The 6,539-nt window shown below is 41.4% G+C and overlaps 1 long non-coding RNA gene across 1 annotated transcript; it reads right to left on the reverse strand.

Annotated features, from left to right (window-relative positions):
• Positions 1 to 771: 771 nt before the first annotated feature.
• On the reverse strand, positions 772 to 2,292 carry LOC138361069 (uncharacterized). The gene is made up of 4 exons (XR_011226774.1): positions 2,278 to 2,292; positions 1,775 to 1,982; positions 1,472 to 1,528; positions 772 to 1,147 (listed from the first exon to the last, which is right to left on the reverse strand). It is a non-coding gene; the product is annotated as an uncharacterized lncRNA (long non-coding RNA).
• Between the last annotated feature and the right edge of the window lie 4,247 nt (positions 2,293 to 6,539).

The following is a 6,539-nucleotide window of genomic DNA, read 5'->3' on the forward strand; positions in this document are numbered from 1 at the left end:
CGGCAGCAGGAGCACAAGGCTAAAGAAAGGACAGGACTGTCCCAAGGAGCATCACACTCCGACAGCCGCCCACTAAGCCCCCACACGGCGACAACGAGCCGAGCGGGGAGGGGGCCACCAAGCTCCCTCACGGCGCATACGGGTCCAGATAGGGAGGTGGAAGTTTGATAGTTGCGTAGAGAAGTCTATGGTGCAGACTTTTAAAACGGTCTTCGCCTGTAGGTTTATTAATGACCCGAACAATACAATTGTTTCCTACCTCCTGAAACTGCCAGAGGGCGCGCCCAGGCTACACCTACCGGCTCCAGGGTCTCTCCTATTTGTAGGTAAACTCCTGGTAGGGTAACCGAATTTGATAGTGATGCAAATTAAACTTATCACAGCAGGTTCTGTTGGCTACACTAGTAGTGTCCCAGTAGAAATTACTTTCCGTGTTATGACAAGCTTGTGGAATGGGATGAAAGGGAGGGGGGGTGAGGCAGAAGGGGCCCAAAACCAGTGCATGATTAAAGTAAAACTTAAATTACAGCTGTGAACGACAGGCTGTTTAGAGTGTTTGGTAACTTTCCTGCCAGTTGCGACAGATTTAGGCAGATATGTTGTAGTATCACTAGTCATGTGTTGTATGGCTTAACATTTACTTTAACCAATATTTATGGAGTAACGGCAAATCTGGTCTCTGCTTTATTAAAAGGTGGCAACCATTTACTTTGTAGGTTTAAATCTAAGCAGGCACTATTAATTCATATTAAATGAATATTAAAACATCAGTCTAGATAAAATTTATTATGTTTAGAGCTTAAACTAAAAAATTAAAAATTATAAAAATACTTAAATTATATAGTTTAATAAAATATGACATGTCAAGACATTTACTTTTAAAAAATGCAAGCGCTAAAACCTAAATTTTATCCATTTTTTTTTTATCCCTGACGGTCCAACAAGAGCCGTTTCAAAAGGCATCTTTCAGGGAAACCGTCCAGTTGCACGCTACTGGACGGTCATTTCAGCCTTAATGGGTCGACACGTAGTCACAGAATGAGCAACGGTCCTCGTAATTGAGGCATAGGGCTATCAGGCCGAGGGGAAAGCACAAGCAGGCTACCCACTTGCTCCACAAGGGAAACACCCGGGTGGTGTCACCAACCTGTTTGAATGAAACATTACAAGATTAATAATTAACCTAAACCAAATGATTTAGTGTATAAATGGGAGACAAGCTAGAAGACAATAAAGCACTCACCATACACCACGGGCAAGAACCAACACGTGGGATATTGATAGAGACAGCCTCAGAAGGGCGGCTTAGTAGATCAGTTAGAGCGGGCCCTGCCATGTCCAAACTGTGGTAGTTTGGGGCAGGGGCACGCCCAGGATGATCAAGTGGGTGCATTAGAAAAGTGAAACAAGTTACTTTTTCTGGCGTGATTAGAGAAGTATAGACAACGTGATCAAGTATTTAGATACTTACAGCGGGCATGTTCAGGCCTGCGGCTTGAAGAGCCCGAGGCCATGCGGTGAGCTGGAACTGCAATCGGTATAAAAAAAATGAGTTATTTAAGATTAGTAATAAACTTGTGCTAGTTCAGAAAGTATGTAATTTGTAGCCAGTACAAATTTTGAGATGTTTGTACCTTAAGTTAAAGTGTACTTAAATATATTTACGTAATAAATATGACAAATTTAAATTTAAAAGCTTTAACATTAATATTTTAAAATTAACAAACGGTAAGAAACGTATTATGTCTACTTAATAACTTCTTTATTATGTTACCATACTGTGCGCCAACCGGTGCCATTCCGATTACCTATCACAGCACTCCTCAATGTTGCCAAACAACTACGAGAACAATCTCTGCGTTAGAGGAAGGTAGTGATCGGTAAACCTGACCTGGGTGTTCTGCCAGTTGGTGGCCGACTTCTGCCCCAAGTAACCTTGAGTGAAGCCTCGAGGCAGCCACCGAACCATTCCCATGTGTTTCCTGAAGCAATAAATCAATCTTTGCTTATAATGTCTTCAGAATTATTAGATGCAACGCATCCTTTGCATAATTACCGTACCTGGCCCCGAGTTCATATCACTTAAGATGTTCACTTAATAACACAGACAGTATATACATTTGATGAAATATATTATTATGTTTTCCATTCCAGTATGATTCAGTGAATCGAGTGACCGTGAACTGCCGTCAGCAAAACAAAGCAAACTGCCCAAATGCATTTGGAATACATTCGATATTCTTATAAATGAGGACTTTTTCCACCTGCTGCACTTACCATAATTCTATAAAAAATATAAATGTCTGTTTGTCCGAGGTTGAAGGCACACACTTAAGGCTAAGTAAGTAATTATCAAAACAAGATGTCAAGCCGGGGAGACTATGTAGCTCGCTTTGGGGTAAGTTTCACCCAATATCTCCCAGTAAATGCTGTTGTGTACGTGCCCAAAAATGGGCAGGTCGCCATTTACATCCAAGAGTGCAAATGACACTGGGCCAAATTTACTCCTATGATATATTTCGCAATATCATTTTATGACAAGATTTGATTTATTGTTATCTTTGATACATTGTAAAATTTGGACACATTGATCATGCAAAAACAGTAAAAATAATTCTACGGATCATAATTTTGCCCTAAAGTTCAAGGGTGCTGGTTCAAGTTCAAGTTTTTTTTTTATTATTAAAACAAAGCAATTACAGCGTACAGTAACCATATAAACAGGAAAGCAGAGTAACAAAGAACACAGAATAACAACAACACAGATAACAAGTAACACAGATCAACATAACACAAAAGTGAAAACATAGAACAACATAAAACTCATAAGAACACATACACACAAAAACAAAAGCAGCACTTCCCAGATGGGGCGTGCCAAAAGCGTCAGTAATTACAATAGCGCACAAGGAGCACAATTAAAACCAGAGGTAAAATATAAACAAAGAATACACATACAAAATTACACAACACACCACAGAATAGAGAACACAATAACAGAACATGGTAATACAATACTGTAAATACAACATAGTAAAGAAAATGCAGGAAATTAACAAGGGAATACAACAAAGCAATACACAGCACAGTACATAGAACAAAGGAAACAGAACACATTTGCATGACATAGTAAAATATAAAAACAAAAAATAAAGAATCGGTAGAGCACAAACCAACATCGGAACATATAACACAGTAAATAGGACACAGATAAGAGAACAAAACGTAAATAAGCATAAACAAAAATGGAATCTTACACATAGGTAACAATGAAATAGTCAAAAAAAGGAAAAAACACTAGATTATTATAACCCAGCAAGAACTAGGTAAGAAAACAGGGGGAAAAAAAGGAACCCGTAACACATAGCTCAACAAACCAACGAAAGAAAGAAGCAACACAAAGCAAGAACCACACACACAGTCAATCATCTTCATATTTATCCGGATAGTAACGACGCGGGTACTTCTTCCTGTAGGCATCCCACTGTGCCCACATTTCCATAGGCGCGTTAACGTGACTACGTGACCCTCGTGGGCGATGCATGAAGTCAGGCACCTCCAGCTCGGCTCCCTCCACCACGGGGGCGGTAGGCACGGGAAGAGGCCGCACAGAGGACTTTGATACAGACGGTGGAACCACACGGGACTGAAGCACAGGAGTCGGCTGGACACAGGCCGGCAACTGAGCGGGCGGAGTCACAGGGGACGCAATCACAGAGGGCGATGGTGCAGGGGCCGACATCACAGGGGTGAGTGCTTTATTGTCTTCTAGCTTGTCTCCCATTTATACACTAAATCATTTGGTTTAGGTTAATTATTAATCTTGTAATGTTTCATTCAAACAGGTTGGTGACACCACCCGGGTGTTTCCCTTGTGGAGCAAGTGGGTAGCCTGCTTGTGCTTTCCCCTCGGCCTGATAGCCCTATGCCTCAATTACGAGGACCGTTGCTCATTCTGTGACTACGTGTCGACCCATTAAGGCTGAAATGACCGTCCAGTAGCGTGCAACTGGACGGTTTCCCTGAAAGATGCCTTTTGAAACGGCTCTTGTTGGACCGTCAGGGATAAAAAAAAAAATGGATAAAATTTAGGTTTTAGCGCTTGCATTTTTTAAAAGTAAATGTCTTGACATGTCATATTTTATTAAACTATATAATTTAAGTATTTTTATAATTTTTAATTTTTTAGTTTAAGCTCTAAACATAATAAATTTTATCTAGACTGATGTTTTAATATTCATTTAATATGAATTAATAGTGCCTGCTTAGATTTAAACCTTCAAAGTAAATGGTTGCCACCTTTTAATAAAGCAGAGACCAGATTTGCCGTTACTCCATAAATATTGGTTAAAGTAAATGTTAAGCCATACAACACATGACTAGTGATACTACAACATATCTGCCTAAATCTGTCGCAACTGGCAGGAAAGTTACCAAACACTCTAAACAGCCTGTCGTTCACAGCTGTAATTTAAGTTTTACTTTAATCATGCACTGGTTTTGGGCCCCTTCTGCCTCACCCCCCCTCCCTTTCATCCCATTCCACAAGCTTGTCATAACACGGAAAGTAATTTCTACTGGGACACTACTAGTGTAGCCAACAGAACCTGCTGTGATAAGTTTAATTTGCATCACTATCAAATTCGGTTACCCTACCAGGAGTTTACCTACAAATAGGAGAGACCCTGGAGCCGGTAGGTGTAGCCTGGGCGCGCCCTCTGGCAGTTTCAGGAGGTAGGAAACAATTGTATTGTTCGGGTCATTAATAAACCTACAGGCGAAGACCGTTTTAAAAGTCTGCACCATAGACTTCTCTACGCAACTATCAAACTTCCACCTCCCTATCTGGACCCGTATGCGCCGTGAGGGAGCTTGGTGGCCCCCTCCCCGCTCGGCTCGTTGTCGCCGTGTGGGGGGCTTAGTGGGCGGCTGTCGGAGTGTGATGCTCCTTGGGACAGTCCTGTCCTTTCTTTAGCCTTGTGCTCCTGCTGCCGTCCTCTCCAATTCTGCTGGGCACCTTTTCCTTTTCCTTCTGTTTCGTTTTTCTCCCCCCTCTTCTCCTATCTACTTGCTGTTTCCTGCCGACGTTTTGCTCGTTCTGGTTCTTCCCTTGGACTTCTTCTATTTTGACGCCCGGGTGCTTGAGGAGGCATACTCTTGCACCCGTAGAACTGTAGTACCCGACGTCAAGAGCGAGGGGAACCTTTTATTGTCGATCCCCCTTTCGTCACTGAACCCGATCTCGACGGACTGTCGGTTTCTTAAGGTGGCGTTTGTGGGGCGTATACTCACGACGCACCCCTAGGAGGCCCCAGCAAGATCGGCGATAGCTTCTTGTTATAGCTTCTTGCCTCTTCTTACTCTCTGTCACTCACTCTTACTCTCAATCACTCTTACGCACTATTACTCACTCTTACTCTCAGTCATCCTTAATCACTCTCATACTCACTCTTACTCTGTCACTCTTACTCTCTATCACTCTTACTCTCTGTCACTCTTACTCTCTGTCACTCTTACTCTCTGTCACTCTTACTCTGTCACTCTTACTCTGTCACTCTTACTCTCTGTCACTCTTACTCTCTGTCACTCTTACTCTCTGTCACTCTTACTCTGTCACTCTTACTCTCTGTCACTCTTACTCTCTGTCACTCTTACTCTCTATCACTCTTACTCTGTCATTCTTACTCTGTCACTCTTACTCTCAGTCACCCTTACCCATTCATACTCACTCTCTCACTCTTACTCTCATACTCTTACTCTCAATTACTCTTACTCTCAATCACTCTTACTCCCAATCACTCCTACTCCCAATCACTCCTACTCTCAATCACTCCTACTCTCATTCTTACTCTTACTCCCAATCACTCTTACTCTCAATCACTCTTACTCTCAATCACTCTTACTCTCAATAACTCTTACTCTCATTCTTACTCTTACTCACTCTTACTCTCAATCACTCTTATTCTCATTCTTACTCCTACTCTCACTCTAACTCCTACTCCCAATCACTCTTACTCCCAATCACTCTTACTCTCAATCACTCTTACTCCCAATAACTCTTACTCTCAATCACTCTTATTCTCAATCACTCTTACTCTCAATCACTCTTACTCTCAATCACTCTTACTCTCACTAACTCTCAATCACTCTAACTCTCAATCACTCTTACTCTCATACTCACCCATACTCTCAATCACTTTACTCTCACTCTTACTCATTCTGTCACCCTTACTCTCACTCTTACTCACTCTGTCACTCTTACTCACTCTCAGTCACTCTTACTTATACTCACTCTTACTCACACTTACACACTCTCTTACACTCTCACTCACCTTCAGTCACTCTTACTCACTCTTACCCACTCTCACTCACTCTTACTCACTCTAGTTAATAAGAACACGCCAATATAAGACAACAAAACGTTTTCAGATTCTTTCTCACCACTTTCCAGCAACTTTTATAATTTATATAAATTATCTTAGGGGAATAATACATAAATTATATATTTAAACATGATATTAGTGTTTAGTGGAATGCAT

This window comes from Procambarus clarkii, unplaced genomic scaffold (assembly GCF_040958095.1).
Source record: "Procambarus clarkii isolate CNS0578487 unplaced genomic scaffold, FALCON_Pclarkii_2.0 HiC_scaffold_168, whole genome shotgun sequence".
NCBI lineage: Eukaryota > Metazoa > Arthropoda > Malacostraca > Decapoda > Cambaridae > Procambarus > Procambarus clarkii.